Genomic DNA, 21,754 nt, shown 5'->3' with positions numbered 1-21,754 from the left:
CTATTTACTCTATATTGGTAATCAAGAAAGATGGTGGACTCAAAGATAATTCCATGGTGTCTAGCCATAAAACAGGAGAATAATGACACCATGGTGTCTAGCCATAAAACAGGAGAATAATGACACCAATGAAGAAGTATAATGGATATGGGTGTGTCCCCATCCCTACTCTGTACTTCTTCACAACTCTCATTGGTCTCTGCTCTTGCTGGCTTGGATTGTTTGCTCTTATCCTAGCAGAACATCATTGTTTTTGGGGAATAAACTCACATTACTCACCATTTTACCTCTTAAATCCACAATTATGCTTCTTTTTACACAAAAGTCAACATAATTACAGTTAGATATTAAATATAACCACTTAGTAATAAGACCAAAGATAATAACATCATAGGCATTCATATTAAAGTTTGTGCATGAATAATAACATATATTACAAACTACCCATAATTTTTGGTCATACTCTTCCATCAGTATGCTCAGTAACTATGGCAAAGAGTGGGTACATACAGAAACTTGACAGAGAAACATATGAAAGAGGAACAGTCATTTGCTTGCATGAACTTACCACACTGAACTGCGAGGTTTAATGTAATGGATTCATTCAGGCACACCTGCTTCTCTGCTATTTGTCTGCTGGTCCTTCCCACTCTCCAGTTAGGCAAATCCTATTCACTTTCAAACCACTATAGCATTTAAAAGCTCTTTAAATTTACCCTTAAAAGGTTTTTATAAAAGTGTAACACTATGGAATTACCTTCTAGGTAAAGTTCCCTCTACCAAAGAAAAATTTATCAGTCTGGCTATTTCTGAGCATAACAAATCAGCCCAAATGTTAATGGTTTATCACCTTGTTATATTACCTAATCAGGACATATCTTACCAAAAAACAACTCAGATTGAGTCTCTTGGTAGAACAAATCAACCTAGCCAGATCTTAATTTTTTCCCCCCTTTTCACTCTATTTTATTTTTGGATTCAAATTCTTTTCCCCTACCTCTCCCTCACCCATCTAGAAGGCAAGAAATACAAACTTATTACCAACATGAAGTCATGTAAATATGCTTATCCATATTAGCTGTGTTAAAAAAAGAAAAAATATCCTTAATCTCTCTCTCTCTCTCTCTCTCTCTCTCTCTCTCTCTCTCTCTCTCTCACTCTCTCTCTTTCTTCCCCCCACCCCACCCAGGATGTGGATAGCATTTTTGATCTAAGTTTTTTGGAATTACAGTGGGTCAAAGTGTTGATCTCTTCAGCTAGTGGCTCAATAGATAAGAGGGCTAGGCCTGAAGTCAAGAAGACTTATTTTAAATGTCTAAAGTCACTTAGCCCTATTTGACTTTTGGTTTCCAAATGACTTAGAGAAGGAAATAGCAAACCACTCCACTATCTTTGTCTTTTTTTTCTAAGAAGACTTCAAATAGGATCAAGAAGAGTCAGACACAACTAAAAACAACTGAACAACAAAATATGCTGATCAGAGTTACTAAGTCTTTTAAGTTGATTGTCTTTACAATATTGCAATTCAATGAATGCAATTTTATTATGAATTAGGATTTATTATGAATTATTCTCCTCGCTCTTCTCACTTTACTTTGCATCAGGTCATATAAACATTCCAAAGTTTTTCTGAAACCATCCCCTTCAAACTTTTTTTAATAGCACAATAATATTCCATCACATTTATATGTTTCAGTCATCAGTTTGTTTCACATTTCCTCAATCAATTGGCATCAGTTTCCAATTTCTTGACACCAAAACCTGCTATAAACATCTTTGCTTATTCTGGTCTCTTTGGCATACAGACCTAGAAGAGATCTTAAGTCAAATGATATGCACAGTTTAATAGTTTTGGGGGTGCTAAATTGCCTTTCAGAATGGTTGGACTAGTTCATAGCTCTGCCAACAATGCATTAGCGTAGCTGTGTATTATATTCCTTCTTGGATTTGTCATTTTCCTTTTCTATAACTTAACTAATCTGATGGGAGTTTTAATTTTACTCAGAATTGTTTTAATTTGCATTTATTGAATCAATGGTGATTTAGAGCATTTTTATTTTTGAGAGCTTTGATTTCTTCCTCTAAAAACCACTTGTTCATATCCCTTGACAATTTATGAAACTGGAAAATGACTCTTACTCTAATAAATTTGGTTTATAATTTTAGTTCCCTGAACATTTGAGAAATAAACCCTTTACCAGGGAAACTTGCTGTAGAGATTCCCCCCAATTGCTGCTTTTTTTCCTAATTGCAGCTGCAATAATTTTGTTTGTGCAAAAACTTTTACAATTTTATATAATCAAAATTATTCATTTATCCCTTATAAATGTGAGCTCTTTTTATAAAGGAAAGCAACATCAAAACTAGTCTTTACCTTTCTTTTTCCCCTCTCAAATCAGACATGGCAGAAAAGGACAGCACAAGTTTCTGAGAATCTTTACTTCCCTTCAACTTTAGTAAATACTGAAGAGTAATATCTGGAATTGAAGCTCTTGTCTTGTAAGGCTGAGTCTCCTTCTACCCAATCAGGAATCATAGCTGATAGAAGTTACCACTTCTCTATACATAGTTTCTATAGAGTTACCTTTTGGGCAGCCTACTGCTTTCCTCATTCTTCAATTGCCAAATACTTCCAGTTTCAGTTTAAGCCTCAGCCTCCAATCTTTCAATGGTTTAAAGTGCCTTCTGGCACTCAGTGACAGCTTTTAATTAAAAGATAATAACTCAAGAAATTTTCCCTATAAAATTGGCAGAGATTTTAAAATTAATCTACATCTTTTGAGTTTTATTCTCTTAAATCTTAAAACAGATTTATATGTAGACTATGAGTGCAATAATCAGAGCCCTTATAGATGAGACCACATTGGGAAGCACTGAAAGTCTAAATATATGCAGTCTGTCTTGGAGATCCTGGAATAACATATCTCTCAATCCCCACCCCCCAAGAAAGCAGCAATAAGACCAGTCTAGACCTCGACCAGTCTAGACCTCGAGAAGTGCACTAGATACAGCCTTAACATCAAGTCTGAAGTCAGAAAGTTGACTGGAAGAATGGACAAAAAAAGAAAAAAAAAAGAGTCTTACCATAAAAAGTTAGTATAGAGACAGGGATGTCCAAAGCAGAAAGCCAGAAGAAGAGAATGATTCTGAAACATCTATAAGTTTAGATTGAAAGAAAAATACAGCTGGGATACAAATTCATTTGGAATTCCTATAAGATATAAAACAAAGATAAAAATATTTTTATAAATGAAATGAGATTTTGAGGAAAAACATGGAAAATTATGGAGGAAAGACTTGGAGGGAATGAACAGTTTGACACAAGTGGTATAAAACCTTCCTCAGGAAATTAGAAAGGAACAAATGGAAGTCATTGATTCTGTGAGACAACAAGAAATATCAAAACAAAGTCAAACAACTGAAAATAGTAGAAGAGAATATAAGGTTTCTCATAGCAAAAACAGTTTACTTAGAAAACAGATTAAGGGAAAAAATTAAGAATCTTTAAACTATCTGAATGCTAGGAGTCAAAGAAGAGCCTACAAATCCTATTTAAAGAGATATTGGGGGAAAAATCCAACCCACAATTGCCTATTTTTTTTTAACATCCAGAGGGCAAAGTAGAAATAGAAGCCATTGGTCAATTCCTGAAAGAATCTCAAACTGAAAACTCCCAGGAACACTATAATCAAAATTCAAAGATTCAGACCAAAGAAAAAGTTCTCTTAAGATGTTTTCCCATTTACAAATCTAAAATCTGCCTCCCTCTAACCATTGATTCTAGAATTTCCTCTTGGGTCAAGAGGATCCAATTTTGCTTCCTTATAAAATAAATAATATATTTATACATATATGCCTATATATATATATGTACATAGATATTATGTGTGTATATTTAAAATTTACAAAATATTCAAAGAATTAGAAACTGAAGGGTTCCATAAATTGAGGAATCACTGAACAAGTTATGATATGGAAATATAATCAATTATTATGCTGTGAGAAATTATGAAACAAAGTTTCAGAGAGATCTGGTAAAAACTTGTAAGAACTGATGCAAAGTGAAGTGAAACAAATCAGAACAATCTCCAGAGAACTAAAGATGAAACATGCAACCTAGTTCCTGATAGAGGTGAAGGATTGTGTGCAGAGTGAGACAATTTTTATTAATATATCCAATTTAGAAATGTTTTAATTGAACATACATATTTCTTGAAGCTGGAAGCTCAAAGGATTTCTTTTCTCTCAATCTCTTGACAACTGTCTTCTCATGCTGGTATGGAACATTAAATAATCTAGCTCAACCAGATCTTAACCAAATAAAATCTTACATAAATGGATGCTAGGAGCTATAGATTATGCTAGTACTATGTCAAATAGAATTTGTGACAATGGATATACATATTTCACCCCTGAATTTACTGAGAAGGAATCTAGCTTGTCTATTAAAATGTTATTTCTTGGTTTTGGATACATTCTATATAATAATTTTTTAAAGATTTATTTTTATTCCCTTGTTTTCTATTAAAAAACAGAAATGACTATATTTTATCGATTGACAATTATTAAATGTGGTCATTTGAGTTTTCCTATTACTATACCAATTCTATAATTCTTGGCATATATTCTGCCTGGTCATTATATATGTAATATGTTTAGTCTCTTTTCTAATATTGTAAGGCTTTTGCATCTGTTTATTATGGGCATTTGTCTATTTTTCCTTAGTTTATGTATAAAGACCACAACTGAGTCATAGAAGGAATTTGGTAGAATTTTTTCTTTTGCTATTTTTTGCATATAATTCATGTAATATTTGAATCAATTTTTCTTTGCATGTTTGATAGAATTCACTTTTGAATCCATCTGGTTATGGAATTTTTTCCTTTGGAAGATCATTTATGGCTAATCAAACATCATTCAAAGGTTGTCTTATGCTCTTTTGACTTTCTAAAGATCAGACAACTTCCCACTACACCTTAGACCATTTAGTTAATATTCTACAATATAATTTTTTTGAATATTAAGTTTAACATAGGACTTCAGAGAGGGGAGAAAAAAGGAAATGCAATGAATTCTCACTTACCTTTTCCCTCATCCTGACAATCACTACCTCCAGGAACTAGCTATTTGGGAGAAGTATTGATTTAGACAAGAGGTAGGATGGCAGGGTAACTATAGAGCTGATGTTACAATCAGGAAGACTTTGGTTTCAATGCTAGCTCTGCTCATGTGAACATGAACAAGTCACTTAACTTTTGAATTTTCCAGGAAATTTTGATTATAATTTCTAGAAGTGCTTTGGTCCAAGAATTTCTATACTGAGAATTCCAAACATTGATAAAAATCATCTTGTCAGAAGGGAAAAAAACTTGTTATTTTATTCTACAGAAGAGACAGCATACTACAATGAAAAGTTCAACGGACTTGGAGTTTTGGAGACATTGGTTCCAATTCCTGCTCTATCACTTACAAGCTATGAAACAATGAGCAAGTCATATAATATCTCTTAGTTTTATTTTTCCCCATACTCCAATATTTCTATCAGTCATTCAATGTTGACAAGAGGGGATTTAACCATAGCATAGAAAGGATATTTGATGAAGATATGATATTATTTAATATGGTTAAAATAGGGCTCCCTTCACCTCAAATGAAAACCTATCTGTTAATAAAGGCAGGTTTGGAGATTCAAGTGGCCATGATACTTCTACTAAGCTTGAAGGGTCTAACTCTTCTAACTGCCGGCTGGCATTTTATGTCCTTTGATCATGGAGCCATTTAACAAGGATGGAGGCCACAAGGAAGATTTGTCAGTAGCTTCTTGGCTTAAGCCTAAATCCACTAAATCAATTTAATCTTTCTTTTGATATTAGGGAAAGAATTAGCCTAATTGCATATCGGCACAAAGCAAGAATAATCATCACATTAACTTACTAGGATGGAAAAGTACTTACCCATTAACTTGATTCATACTCTCCTATCAAGATAACTAACAGCTTTGGGGGAAAGTAGGAACACAGTTATAGATGTCTCACAGAGAGGCCCGTGAATAAGGAAACATATATACATACATACATACATATATATATATATATATATATATATATATATATATATACACACACACACACACACACACACACACACACACACACACACACACACATACCTGGGGTAACTTAAAAACAATAGACAGTAGGCCTTAATGTCCTTAGGGAAGAGTCAATAGGGAAAGTCTTTAGGGAGAAGTATTTCACTTATTGATCCAACTACTTCTTTACTATCTGTTCCTCTCTAGGTCCTCAAAAGCAGAAAAACTGCTTCATCTGATACTCTTAGGTCACCAAAGTAGAGTCAAGTTCTTTTAGCACATGGCCACCCTTAGCAGGATGCTGAGAGAATGATATGTTCTTTTAACAAAAATATATCAGTTTCAGGGAGCAGCTAAGGTGGCACAGAAAACTGGCCCTGGAGTCAGGAGGATTTGAGTTCAAATAGGAGGGGTTCAAATAGAAGGGGAACAAATATACAAAAAAATATATTGTCTGATTGTGTCATATATGAAAAAATTTTGAATTGTGAATTGAATGAATTCAACCTAAGACAGAGATGGGATAGATAAAAGGTTAGATTCTATTGAAGAGGCCCAAATTTGAGACATAAGCTGAATGTAGAAGGAAACAGAAGGTGGAGAACAAAAAACAGAAGATAAGAGAAACTGAGAAAATAGTTGCTTAGATCTGAGACAGGAGAAAGCCACTTTTCTGGGAATCATACTGATTAAATACAAAACCATATTTTGCTGAGATCTGATTAGCTTTATACTTTTAAAAAAGTCTAATAGCAATCCTATACCTGGAATTTTCAACTTTCCAGATCTGCTTCCTTGGCTAGGTTTTTGAAAAGCAAAACCAGCCCTGCTAGCTCTTCATGAATGAGAATTTTGCTTTTTTTTTTTTCAACCAGCTCCAAGTCTCTTCTCCAGGATGCATAACTCCCAGCAAAACAGATATAAAGACTGCTTTCCCTCTTCTCTTTCTTTATTTCTTGGATCTTTGTTTTTCAGTCATTTTTCAGTCATGTCTGACACTCTGTGATCCCATTGGGGGTTTTCTTGACAAATTACTTAAGTGGCTTGCTGTTGATTTTACAGATGAGGAAATAGAGGCAAACCGGATTAAGTTACTTGCCCAGGGTCATAGAACTGGGAAGTGTGAAGTGAAGCTAGATTTGAGCTGAGAAAGATGAATCTTCCAGATTAAAGACCTGGTACTATATGTCCAGTGTGTCACCTAGTTGCTTATAAGGATTGTAGAGGTATATAGGTACCCTTAAGAAGTTTCTCTTCTCTCAAGCTGTAGATGGTGACAAAGGACAGTATACTCCTTCAGCTAATCAGATCTCAGTAAAATATGGCTTTGTATTTAATCAGCATGGTTCCCAGAAAAGTGGCTTTCTCCTGCCTCTGCTCTAAGTAGCTCTTTTCTCATCTTCTCCTATCTTCTGTTTTTTGTTCTCAATCTTCTTCTGATTCCTTCTACATTCAGTTTATGACATCTTATGTCTCAAATTTGGGGCTCCTCAATAGTATTTAACCTTCTGTCTGTCCCATCTCTATCTCAAGTTGAAAATCCACAATTCACAATGTTTTCAAATATGACACCCCAACCTTTAATTCATAGTAGCTAGCTCTTTTGGTTTCCTCATGATGACAATTGACTTAGGTCAGTTGTGCTTTGGTGTGCTTTGATCATTGTATGCCTTTTCCTATATCTATTATCTACCTTTATTTGTATAAGTTTATTTAAATAAGTCAAGTTGAAGCCAACTTTTAAAATTAAAGTCCTTTTCTAATTTTTATGCTTTCATTTACTTTTATATTCATTTTAATATTTTTCTCTAAGAAGGTATTGTTGACCCACTCAGAGAACTGATCTAGGCGTGGATCCCATATCAGTTATAAGTTGGGTTTTTTTAGGTTAAAATAGAATCATTTAAAGATTTTGGTGATGTAATCTGGTACTCACCATGTCCAGTGCTTTCCAAATCTTTTCTCTAAGAAAGTATTTATGATGAATAGATTGGCACTTCTATATAGCATATTTTTTTTTCTATACCAGTTCTTACTCTTGAAATATATTTAATTGGTCCTTGCATAGTTATCCATGCTCATGTTTGTGTTGATGTCATGGTGTATCAAAGTAAATGAAGATTTAATTTGGAAGGTCCTTTTGGATTTTCCAAATTTTCTTTACTTCTCAATACTCTGCAACAATATTGATATATAAACTTCAATAATTTTCAGGGTAGTATTTTCACATAAATTTATCTTGAGCTGTCATATGAGATAATCAATTTTTTAAGAGATTTCTTGTTGACTTTAGATACAGAAGAAAGCCAACTAGACTAGTTCCTTTAAGTGACTTTCCATGGAGCATCTATGATCCCTCCTTCCACTTAGTTACAACTTCCTCTGTCTTCTGCTTCCATAAATAGCAAAAAGTCAAAATTACTATGATTCAACTCCTTTAATAACTGACCACTGGAAAAGGATCTAACATTCAGAGTCCTAATAGTTTAAAATAATGTTTATAGTTGTGTGATTCTTAGAAATATTTGTTCTTTTCCCCACAACTCTTGTCACCCTCACAGCAGAAGCAGAAGAGGGCAGCACAGGACTGAGGACGCTTGTCTTTTTTTTTTTTTTTTTTTTGATTCTCAGGTTGCCATGGTTGAAAATTCATCCCTGAGAAGAGGTTTTATTGGCCCTGAACTTCCCATGTGATGGTCTTCTAAGAAAGGAGAAACATGTTGGAAGCTACGGGATATTATGCTTTAGTGTCATAGACTTTATGAAGACAGGGTCGCATCACATTATTATTATTATTATTATTATTATTATTATGATGGCATTATCAAGGTGCTGGAGTTTCATATTTATTTTAAACTGCAAAAAAGGCAAATAATATTGGCACCATCAACCTTGCTAGGCTGGTTTTTAGGAATGTTCTCGGTCAACTATGATATGGGTAAAACTATAATAACTGTGATAGCTTGGTAAGCTATAACCATAATAATAGACTAAGAGCTTTTATTATATTTTGATTCAAAACACTGAGGCCTCTGGATCCAGTCTCCACCTTTTACAAGAAAACTGAGGCACAGAGACAGAGTGACCTACCCAGGGTCCCATAACTAGGGAGCAGCCGGGACAGGGTTTGACTGCGGCGAGGTGAGGGCAAGACCCTGGGCCAAAGGACTAGTTTTATTTGTGAAATAAGACGGTGGAACTAGGAGATCTCTAAAGACCCCAGGGGCCGCGGGCTGGTTGAGCCGAGGAAGCCCTTGGCCTGGAGGCAGGAGGACCCGGATCCCAGTCCAGCCGCAGGGACTCATTCGCTGTGTGACTCTGGACAAGTCCGTTAACCCCGGCTGGCCCCGGTTTCATCAACCGCAAAGTGGGCTTGTGGCGCTCGCTTCCTCGGTGGGTCCTCGCAGGCAGCCCGTGTGCCTGCGGAGCTGAAGAAACGTCCATCGCTCCCCTCCTTCCCAGGTTCCTCTTCCAGCTGCAGACGGGCGCATGAGCCGGGCGGTGACTACAAATCCCAGCATGCACCAGAGGAGGAGTCACGGGAGGGGGTGGGGGTCGCCGCCGAGACGGGAGCCCGCTGCTTTCTGGGAGTCGTAGTCCCCGAGCCTCGGACTAGTCCACGTGGTCGGCCCGGCAGCGGCTCGGGTTTGCCGGCTGCCTCCTCTTCTCACCCCGCGGCCCGGCTCTGCGAGAGACCCGGGTGTGGCCGCGAGGGGCCGCGAGCTCCGAGACCCCGAGCGGTCGGGGCGGGGGCGGGGGAGGGGAGGAGGGGAGCCGAGCGTTTGCGACGTTTCTTTGCGACAGCCGCGGCCGCGTTCGGCGCTTCCCCCTCCCCTCCGGTCTCGCTCGCCCTCTCTCTCCCCCCCGTGTGTTTGTGTCTGTGTGTGTGTGTGCGTGTGTGTGTGTGTGTGTGTGTGTGTGCGTGTGTGCGCGCGCGTGTGTGTGCGTGTGTGTGTGTGTGTGCGTGTGTGTGTGTATGTGTGCGTGTGTAGATACCGGCTGTTGTGCTGGCGCCGCCGCCTCCCGGCCGAGTGTGCCTGCGCGCGTGAGTGGGTGAGTGTGTGTGAGTGAGTGAGTGAGTGAGTGTGTGCGGGAGAGGAGGAGGAGGAGGAGGAGGAAGGAGCGGGCGCGGACAGAGGCCGCCGCCGCCGCCGCCCCGGCCAGCCGGGACTCGGACCGCGCGCGGCCCCGGCCGGCCCGGCCCGGCCCGCCCGCCGCTGCCCGCCCGGCCCCGGCTCCCGCCCGCTGGATGTCCCCGGCTCCGGCGCGGGGCCTCCTCCTCCTCTTCCTGCAGCCGCCGGCGGGCGTGAAGCGGGCGGGATCCCGGGGGCCGCGGCTGCCCCTGCCCGACCCCGGCCCCGGAGCCGCCGCCCGCCCGCCCGGAGCCCGTGACAATGGACTATGACTTCAAAGTGAAGCTCAGCAGCGAGCGGGAGCGGGTCGAGGACCTGTTTGAATACGAGGGCTGCAAAGTTGGCCGAGGCACTTACGGGCACGTCTACAAGGCGAAGAGGAAGGACGGGTGAGTGGGCCGCGCGGGCGGCCCGGGGCCCCCCGGCTGGCGGCCATCCCCCCGGAGAGGCCGCCGCTGCCGCGGGGGGGCATCTGGCGGAAGCGGGGCGCGGGTGCCGGCGGCACGCGGCGGCCCCCCGGGTCCGGAGCCCGCGGAGAAGCCCGGAGCGCCCGCCCGGAACAATGGGGGCTGGGTGCGGGCCGGGCGGCGGGGAGCCCCGGTGACACCTGGGCACCGCGCCGGCCCGGCCGCTGCCCTCCCTCCCCTAACTGAGGAGCTGGCGGAGAACTTCAAAAGCTCCATTTCCTGGAGCACCACATCTCCCCTACACAACTTGATTAAATCTATGACTGATAATCCTCTCAGAATAGCAGCTCGAACTGATAAGTGAAATTTTCCCTTTGTCAGGAGACGGAATGTTTTATAATAGCCACCCCGAGAGAAGACTGTTGTCCCTTGGGTGGAAAATATTTGGTTTAGCTGCTCCCTGTTTTCTTTTAAAATGAAAATGTTCCTACTTCCGTGCCCCTTGGAATTGTTGGGAAGAGACTATCGAAGACCTGATATTAACAATCAGCCTAGGAATACTTGCCTATCCCCACAGTTAGCTGCTTCCTGACTTAACATTAAAAAGAGGGTAACTTGATTTTGTTTTCCTTTGGCTTTGATGGATCCATCAGAAATGTTAGCACAGAAATATGCAGCATTTGCGATAGTTGAAACAAGTCTTCTGAGATTATTTTTAACAATTAAAAATAAATTGAGGATGCTGGATAGGGAAGAGAAGGTGCTTATTCAGCCTTTCCCTTACCCTTAGTGAAATTTCTTTGAAAAAAGAATGTGAAATAGAAAACTCATGAGAAAGAGTGCCACAGTTACTATGCCTGTTTGTGTGTGTGTGTGTGTGTGTGTGTGTGTGTGTGTGTGTGTATATAGACTTAAGCAGTGGATTTTTTTGAGCAGTAAAGCTTTTTGTATATCTACAGTTACTGGAGGGATTTTAAAAACTTGATACTGTTTTTTTAAATATATTTAAAATTCTCGGGGTGGCTAGGTGGCATAGGTGGGTAGAGCACTGGTCAGGAGTACCTGGGTTCAAATCCAGCCTCAGACACTTAATAATTGCCTAGCTGTGTGGCTTTGGGCAAGTCACTTTAAAGCCATTTGCCTTGCAAAAACCAAAAAAACAAAATTCTCCGCCCTCCCCTTTTGAAAACAAAATGGTCAGTCCAGTGATATTTGAGAAGTCAGTCTAATTAGATTTTTCATTAAATATGACCAAAAGACTATATGCATTTTAAAAATTCTTGATTAATTTCCCACAGCCTGTTGAATGAAAACCCCTCTCCCCAACAGTCTAAAAATTTGGAGAAATTCTGGGGCGGCTAGGTGGAGGGGGTGGCTTAGTGGATAAATCACCTGCCCTGGAGTCAGGAGTACCTGGGTTCAAATCCAGTCTCAGACACTTAATAATTATCTAGCTGTGTGGCCTTGGGCAAGGCACTTAACCCCGTTGGCCTTGTAAACAACCTAAAAAAAAATTGGAGAAATTCATAAAATTTTGAACTCCAGGAATCTAGAAAGTGAAGTTGCTTTGATCAAATTGTCTCATGTTTTATAAAATTCTAGTGCCAAAAAAAAAAAATACTGTTTTATTCCTTAGGAGGAACCAGCTAGGGTTTCAGAACTAGCCAGTGTATGCTAAACATGCAAATTTGTGATTTCAACTACAATTACACATTTTATTAACCCACTACATTTACTGTGTGTTTGAAGAAGCATTTTTTCAACGTGCTTTTATGGCTCATTGTCATATTTTAATTTATGCTGTTTTGAAAAAACAATAATAGAAAAATTACCATAATTTTAAAAGTCTTAAAAGAATATCCTGTATAAATTTTTAACAAGTTTTCTTGCTATAAAAAGAACACTGTATTGTCAAAAAGAAATTTTTATTTAAAATTCTTTGAACTTCCTCTTGTTTATATGATGAGCTTTTAAAAATATATTGAATATCAGATTTTAACCTAAGAATGTTTCAGTTTCCCACAGTTCTATTTTTCTCTTTTACTTGTTCTGGTAAAATTTAGTATTGGTCTCTGAAGTTAACTTTTTGTCTTTATTTCTATGTAATATAATGTACTATTTCTATTTAATATAGTTTATTTTTGATCTTGGTGATGCACATTCTATAGCCATTAAATTTTTTTTAATAAAATAAAGATGATTAAGTAATTTTTGTTTATTCATTTATTTATTTGTTTGTTTATTTATAGTTTTTGCAAGACAGTGGGGTTAAGTGACTTGCCCCAGGTCACACAGCTAGGTAATTATTATGTGTCTGAGATGGGTTTTGAACTCAGATCAAACTCAGCACCTGACTCCAGGGCCAGTCCTCTATCCACTACACCTCCTAGCTGCCCAGTTTTTGTTTTTTTAACCTGATTTACTTAATGCATATTTTACAACTTAAATTATTAAATGATCAAGGAATTCAGCAAATGTTAGGCACAGATTTGGGAAAGTGGACATTTATCTTTACTGTGTACAGTAAAGTAAAATTAGTTTTGTTTAGAAATTTTAACACTTGTTACAATGCAATTAGAATTAAATCTTATAACTATTAAATTATTCTTGTGACCAAGTGAACTTTGAAATACAGATAACTGTTGTGCCTATGTGCACTAAAGTAAATCAGCAAGAATTCCCTTAAGTAATTACTGTTTTTGGAATGAAATATATTTACACATTTTTTCCTTTTAAATTTTTGTCACTGTTCTGTTATGTAACAAGTTATACAAGTTAAACAAAATCTATTGAAGCAAACAATAGAAAATTCTTGTGTTGTGTTAATATATATATTTTAGGGGAAAGAGTTCCTTAGATTTGATTTAGTTTTAGATTATCCACACAAAAACTCAAATTTGAGGTGCATGGTAAACCTTGAAATTTAATTTGTGCCCATTGTCAGTATAAATAAGACAAAAGTCTTCTTTCTGACTGGGTGCCAGCTCTGTGAGTAACTTCTTCTCAGATCATAGTTGCATTTACTTTGTATAAAGTTTAGGCAACTAAATTGAGTTTGATAAATGTGGGAATAGGTGTATCAGTAAATATATACAATTTTTGAGTTTAAAAGACTTAATTTAAAGGCCATATCTTTTATAGGAATTAAAATATCCTTTCATGATATATTTTCATCTCAATATATTGCTTTTAGAATATTACCTTAATATTATGAATTTTCTGAGAAAGTAAATATAAATAATTAGAACTTGTATTTTGAATGGACAAATGTTAAAAATTCCTTCAGGGTATTTTTGAAGATTAATGGGGCTACTTATAAATGAATATGACAGCATTATATAAATATTCATAGTTAAATTGTCCTTGGAAGATATAGTATTCTTTATGTGTACTGGAAAAATATATGTATATTTGTATGTATAGATGTGTATGTGCACATAAATCTCTACATCCTAATTCAATTAATTATATACTTTCACTTGGTTTGTGTAATTAGATTTACTGAACTGGTATATATATTCTTATGTGTTTTTGAACTCTTCATGCTTAGGACCATAATGCTAATAATTGCTTAGTATTTTCAGTCAAAAACAATTTTGGTGAAGATAATTAGCTAAGACTGAAAGTTATAAATTCTAATGGAAAAAGAAAACTTAAGATTTTTTAAAAGTATTCAGTGTATACAGGATAAAACATTTTTGCAAGGTAAGACAAAATTTAACAGCTGTTAAATTTGGGATTTTATGAGGTAGCTAGTAGACAGTCTTGCATAACTGTCTTCTGTTTTATGTCCATAATGGCTTTAGTTTCATATTGGGACCACAGGCGATTGCTAACTCCCAGGGAAAAGTGGATACCTGTTTACTAATTATTAGCAATCTGTTTCATAGCTTTTCTGAAATCTGGAATTGACATTTTTTGACTCTAGTGGCAAAAAGATGCATGCTGTTGTTGCCTTGCTGCAGCCAGCTGAGCTCCTTTAAATTCAGGATTTGGTAACTGTTTTTTGTTGTGTTTATTTGCTCAAGACTGTTGTTCCTTAGTATACCAAATGAAAAGTTATCAGTCTGTAGGGTGTATCCATTTCTAAAAGACTACATATCTCAGCCCCTTAGTTAAGCAGTCTAATTTTATCCTGGACCCTTGAGTCCCTTGCCCTATTAATATGGAATCACAGGTCCCAGCTCTTATGAGTTCCTTGAAGACAGGGACTATATTTTGCCTGTTTTTGTTTCCCTAGCACTTAGCACAGTGCCTAGCACATAGGAGACACTTAATAAATGTTGTCTAATTGAATGAGTGATAAATTTGGAAGGAACTTCATAGGCCATCTGGTCTCTAACCTCATTTTACAGAAAAAAAAGCCAAGATTAGATAGTGGCAGCAATGAGATTTGAACCCAGAGCTTATGACTTCAGAATCAGTGCATTTTCTATTGTATTCTATTCTTCATTCCTTTCTAGATCCCAAGTTGCCATCCTGCTTTCTTTTTTCTCATTCAGTGCAGCTAGAGGAAATCACAACTATAATAGATTGGGTCTATTACATATTTATGTTTTGCGGTCTCAACTGTGCTCTAGCTTCTATACTGCAATCTTTTACTCTTCTTGATTTACTCTCTGTCACATTTCCCACAGTGGCTATTTCCTATCATCTTTTCTTAAGCCATCTACACTGCCATATCCCCTCCCTTTCATCAGAGAACTTTCTTTTATGGTTTACTGAAAAAATTGAAGCCATCTGTCCCAAGTTTCCTCTCTTCTTTTGCTCTAGTTTCGAAGAATGAGATGACCTTTTTTGTCAATGGCAAGTTCTCTGCTTGTTCCTGTGGTCCTTTGCCTTCCTGTCTTCTTGGGTAGTCTGACCCTTAGATTATCTCTTTCCCTAATTTTCAACTTCTTTCTGTATATTGAATTTAAAAAAAAATTTACTATGTTATGATTGTGACCATGGCCCTCCAGGGCTTTGACAGTGGAATACAATCTCTTAGAGGACATACCATTTTGGAAAGGCTTTGGATAGGAGCCTGATGACAGGCTTTTATGTCTGTTCAAGGCCTGGCCTAGATAAATTTGGAGGGGATCATCCTCAGATTGGCTGCAAAGTGATGAATTCTTTGGCACAGTAGTTCACACAGAGGAGGTACAGAAAGGTTATGATTTATATTAGTGGAGGGAACATCACTACTGATTTAAATTGTAGAACCTTGAAGTATTGAAGTAAACTTGTAAGTTATAAGAACTGGAGGGAAGCATAAAAATTAGCCACCTTGTACAGTTGGAGAGTACCTTGTGTAGCATGGTTTAACCCACTCATTTTATAAATGAGGAAACTGAGATTTAGAGGGGAAGTGGCTTATTTTGAGTTATGTAGTGGAAGCAAGTGACAGAGCCAGAGCTAGATCCCAGCTCTTTTGCCTCTCATTCAAGTTCTCTTTCCATTATACTTCCTGTGGTTTCAGTTTAAAATTTTCTATAAATCTCAGTTTAAAGATTTGTTCTCATTGACCAATGACTTCCTTAAATATTTGGCGTTAAACTCTACTTGACCTTGCTATCATCTCAAAATTTTGTCCCAATTTTTTTTTTCCATTAACACCCCATCTTGATAGAACATGCTATCATATTCTTGAGTTCAAATCTGGCTTCAGACACCTACTAGCAGTGATTCTGGACAAGTCACTTAAAAGGCCGATTTGCCTTAATTTTTCTCATCTGTAAAATGAGCTGGAGAAGGAAATGGCAAACTACTCCATCTTTTCCAAGAAATTCCTAAATAAGGTCATAAAAAAATTGGACATGACTGGAAAATGATTGAACAATAACAAAATCTGCATTCATTATATATTTGTTGCTTGTACTTGCTAATTTTCTACTCGGTTCTTGTTTCTGATTTTTCCACTTGATTGAAACAGCCATTTTAATTGCTAAACCAGTGACCTTTTCTTTTAGTTCTTATATATATAGTTTTGTACTTTTCCACAGTCTTTTGATGCTGTTGATCATTTCCTCTTTTCAGATAGACTCTTCTTTCCTGAATTTTCATGGCACTGCTTTCTCCTGGTTCTCTTCTTGCCAGCCTGACTACACGTTTTCAGAATTCTTATTTGGATTTTCTATCCTCAACACCTTGGGTAAAAAACTCTGTTTCTCTTGTCCCCCTCTTTTCTTTCATTCTATTTTTTTTCTTTTTTCCTTTGATCTTAATAGGTTTTATTTGATCAATTATCACTATAAAGATGTCCCCCAGACCTACTTATCCATTAAACTCCTTTGAATCCCATCCTTTTAAATATTTCCTCTTAGCTGTTATATGGGCATCTCAAACTCTACAAGATCAAAAGAGCCCATTATCTTTCCCCTTAAACTTACTCTTTAACTTTTATTTCTGTTTAGGGAACCTCTCTTCTCCTAGTCACCTAGGTTCTCAAGATTGGTGTCATCCTTGATCTGTTCTTTCTCATTCCTCATCCAATCAGATGATAATCTTATTCTGTTTCTAAGGTTTATCTGACATCTGCCCCCTTTTCTTCACTGTGTCAAACCATCATGACTCAGACCTTTATCACCTTTTACTAGAACTGTTGCAGAAGTCTTTTGTCTTCCTACCTTTGGTCTTCTCTTCAGTCTATATTCCATATAGCTTCCAAATTAACATTTCTAACAACTAGGGCCTCATCATGCTGTTTCATTAATTTAAGAAGCTTCCGTGACTCCCTGTCACTTTTATATTGTTTGACATTAAAGCTCTTTACAATTGTATTGTAGTCTACCTTTCCAGACTTATTTTACATTATTTTCTTTCCAGACAAATGGGCATACTTTCTATGCCCATTGCATGAAATTCTGTCTTCTGCCTTTATATAGCCCTGTTCCCCATTCTGGGAATGCTCTCCTTCCTTACCTTTGTTTCTTGGAATTCCTAACTCCTTTGCTAGTAGGCAAGTCCTTGAAGAGGCCTTTTCCCTCCCATTTTTAGAGTTTATCCCCAAATTACTTTGTATTATTGGATAGCTGTTGTAATAGACTGTATGTAGGCAACTAGATGGCTCATTGGATAGAATACTAGTCAGGAGGATAGGAGTTCGAATCCAGCCTCAGACACTTTCTACTTATCAGCTGTGAGATCTTGGGCTAGTCACTTAACTCTCATTGCCTCACATCTAGGCCATCTCTAGTCATTCTGATTCATAACTGATCCAGATGACTCCAGAAGAGAAAGTGAAACTGGTAACTTAGCACAGCACTCCCTTACTCAAATCTAAATCATATGCTTGTTGTGACATCACCACTCTGATGTCATTGTCTTCTTCAAGAATGAAGGACAGGGGGCGGCTAGGTGACGTAGTGGATAAAGCACCGGTCTTGGAGTCAGGAGTACCTGGGTTCAAATCTGGTTTCAGACACTTAATAATTACCTAGCTGCCTGGCCTTGGGCAAGCCACTTAAACCCCATTTGCCTTGCAAAAAAAAAAAACCCTAAAAAAAAAAGAATGAAGGACAAATATCATTAACAAACTGGAGCTCATCCACTGATGGTTATTCTGGAGAATTAAAGTGGTGCCATATAAAGATTGCTTGTAGGAGTTGGGGATGTTTAACCTAAAGAAGAGAAGACTTAGGAGTGGATGAAAATTACTATTTCAAGTTTGAAGTATCATATATTAGAAGTGGAATTATGTTTTGAGAGTGGGATTTTATAATTCTAAGATTTCTTCAACCCATTTTACCTTTTGACAATTGAGGACACCTAACTACCCTATAGATTCATTGTTATGATACATTCTTTGTGCTACTGCTTTGGTAGATTACTGCTTTTTTTTTTTGAAACAGGAGACTGGCAAATGAAATTACAATAAATAGACTTTTACATATGTGGGTCATATATTTTTTCCCTGCTACTTGAAAGACAGTGTTTATTATATATATTCCTGCAGAACAACTCCTCATGAAAGTTTAAAAAAAATGGATACCTTTTTTTCCACCATTGTGCCCAAATATATTCTCAATCCATCTACAGAAAAATAAAGGAAGGTGGTACAGTGGACAGAATACTGGGCATGGAGAATGGAAGCCCTGGGTTCAGATCAGGCCTCAGACAAGTATATACTGTCATCTTGGGCAAATGATTTATCCTCTATTTGTCTTAGTTTTTTCTATGTTAAAATGGGGATAATAATAGAACCTACCTCCTGGCATTGTTGTGAGGATAAAATAAAATATTTGTAAAGTATTTAGAATGGTTCCTGGCTTATAATAGGTATTTAGTAGTAGCTATTATAATTAGTTTAATAAGGACAATAAAAGCAATTTAGCAAAACTGACCAATACATAAAATGGAAATAATAATACATGCTGTATTTTACTTCCATAGATAGCCATTCAAGGATGGGCAGGAGAGGCATTTTTCATATGTTTTGGAGGATAACCTACCCAAAATTCAGTTTTAATTTTGTTGTTTCCATTTACATTGTCATGGTCTTTTATATATACTTATATTACCAATTGTTTTCTTCACTTTGCATCAATCTTCATTTATATGATTTCTTTAATATTACAGTAGTATTGACCCAGTAACTTTTAAAGTCATTTGTATAAACTTGAAAGACTTAATTCATGCAAGATATACTCAGCCCTTGATCCCAATTCTTATCCCTGGGAGTTTGTCCCTTCGATTAAAAATAGAGCCCTCTTGCATTAATTTTCTGCCAAAGACTTTTTTGTTTCCATGCAATTAAGGTCTTTCAATAGTTTAATAGGTTTCCATCACAGGTTTACACTGGTAGATCTCCAAGATATAAGCATCCCATTGAAGAATAGTAATTTAAATGGAAGACAGTTCTTCTTGATACTCTGGAAGTGGAAGGGTGATTTGACTATACTGGGGCAAAGAAGAGAAATACTTTCTTTCATGGAATTTGGGTAAATGTGATAGGACAGTATTTTAGAGAGTAGGACTGTCACAGTGACCCCAACTTTGGGCACTCTAAATTCAGACTTGAAAATTAAGTTGATTTTTCTTTTAGAAATAATGAAAAACTACAGCACAATTAAGTGTTTATGTGCAATGAGTGCACAAACTAATGAAGGCTTGCTAGGAACTTAACCGTTATGTATCAACATTGTTTCTATGAGTTCCAAAGGAAGAATAACAAACTTTTGTAACATTTGTAAGATTGGAGATCATCTGCATCAAAAAAACTTTTGATTACTTGTGTTTTCTTTTTTCTTTCCTCACCCTTCCTTCCCCTTCTCCCCTCAACTCCCCAGAAAAAAGAATTTAGTCTTTTTGTCAAATCCAGCTCTTTTGTCCTTTCTTCTTTACTTTGGTAAAAATATTACCTAAATATGTCCAATTTTTTTTTCCCCACTGAAATAATGCAAAGGCCTTTTAAAGAAGTGTCTTGAGTTTTTGTCTTTGTATCCTTAACATCTAACCCAGGGCCTAGCACCTAGTAGGTACTTAATGCTTGCTTGTTGGCTGATTTCTTTGATTCTCTTCCCCTTTTTGCTGGTGTTTAGATATTCAAGCTCTACTACTTCCCCCATTCTTGTCCTTTTCAGCACAGCACTTGATCTTTTTTTTTTTTCGTTGATATGTGTTTTTAGTCTAAGTAAGTATTTTTCCTCTTTTTGTTCTCTGGAAAATACCAATTTCCTTTTCAGTAGACTCACCTTTAGTACTATTCTCTACTGCCGAGATATTTCTTAATATTATCAGGATTTGTCAAAAGCATGTCACCTGTTCTTTTGAACATAAAGTCCTGTCTTGGGAACATCATTTTGCCAAGATTCTTTACTTCTGTTTGAAGCCAGTTTATCTGATCGCCCCCTTTTTGTGTCCTCTTCTCTGTAGGGCAGTTAGATGGCGCACTGGATAAAGCACTGGCTTTGGAGTCAGGAGGATGGGAGTTCAAATCCAGCAGCCCTAGCTATGTGATCTTGGGGAAATAACTTAACCCTGATTGCTTCCAGAGCCATGTTCAGTCACCCTGATTCCTAACTGGCCACCTGATCCAGATGGCTCTGGTGCAGACAGTGGGGCTAGTGACTTAGTACAATACCTCCTCACTCAAATCCAATTCACGTGACTGCCATGGTATCACTTCCCTGATGTCATGGTCTTCTTCTGGAACGAAGGACAAACATTAGTATTACTCTGTAGGTCTTTTGCTTTTGTCTGTCTAATTTATTCATTCCTTTGACGAATTATTTTACCTTTTCCTTTAGGTTTGATGAATTGGGCCATTCTGATAGATTCTGATTCTTCCAATTTTTCAAAGCTTTCCCTATCTCATTGGAAAAGAGTTTTAGAGAGGCCTCCCCTCAAATAAAACTTTTTAATGATCGCCTCATAAAACTACTTTTCAGGACTTGAGAGTTGTCATGATATATAATGTAAAGAGAGTGGAATTTGATTTCTGAGGATCTGAGTTTAAATCCCATAATTTTTACATAATTTTTTTTTTACTGTGTGACCTTAGTTATCTCATTTATCTCTGGATTTCAGTTTCTTCATTAAAATCTGGGAAAGTGCCCTAAGATAATGAAAAAGTTTAAAAGCATTTTGATATCTCATGGAGGAGAAAAGTTTGATATGACACTTTGATGCCAGGGAGTTGAATGACTTAGATTGTGAACTCAAAACAACACTTAATTTAAAAAAAAGTAGAGTGAGGGTTTTTATTTTATTTTTAAGTCACTGGTGATTTGCCCATGGTCACACAGCTAGGCAATTATTAAGTGTCAGGGGCCAAATTTGAACTCAATACTCCTGACTCCAGGGGCTGGTGCTCTATTCATTGTGCCACCTAGTTGTCCTTAGAGTAAGGGTTTTTTAAAAATGCCTAGTTTAAATTGAGATCATATTTTTTTTATATATATATATTTATTTATTTCTAAAACTATTAAACTATAATTTTCCTTTTGCCTAAATAGGTAACAATACTCAAATGTAATAGGTGAAATAAACTTAAAAATAATATATATACATATATATATGTATAGTTAATATCTATTTCTATGCAGCAAGGAACAACAAAAATATTGCAGTTGTTGCTGCTGCATTTGATGCCTTGTTTCAGTGGTGTCCATCTCTAAGTGACCCCATTTGGGGTTTTCTTG

Source organism: Macrotis lagotis, chromosome 1 (genome assembly GCF_037893015.1).
Source record: "Macrotis lagotis isolate mMagLag1 chromosome 1, bilby.v1.9.chrom.fasta, whole genome shotgun sequence".
NCBI lineage: Eukaryota > Metazoa > Chordata > Mammalia > Peramelemorphia > Peramelidae > Macrotis > Macrotis lagotis.
Note: the sequence above shows the minus strand (reverse complement) of the source record.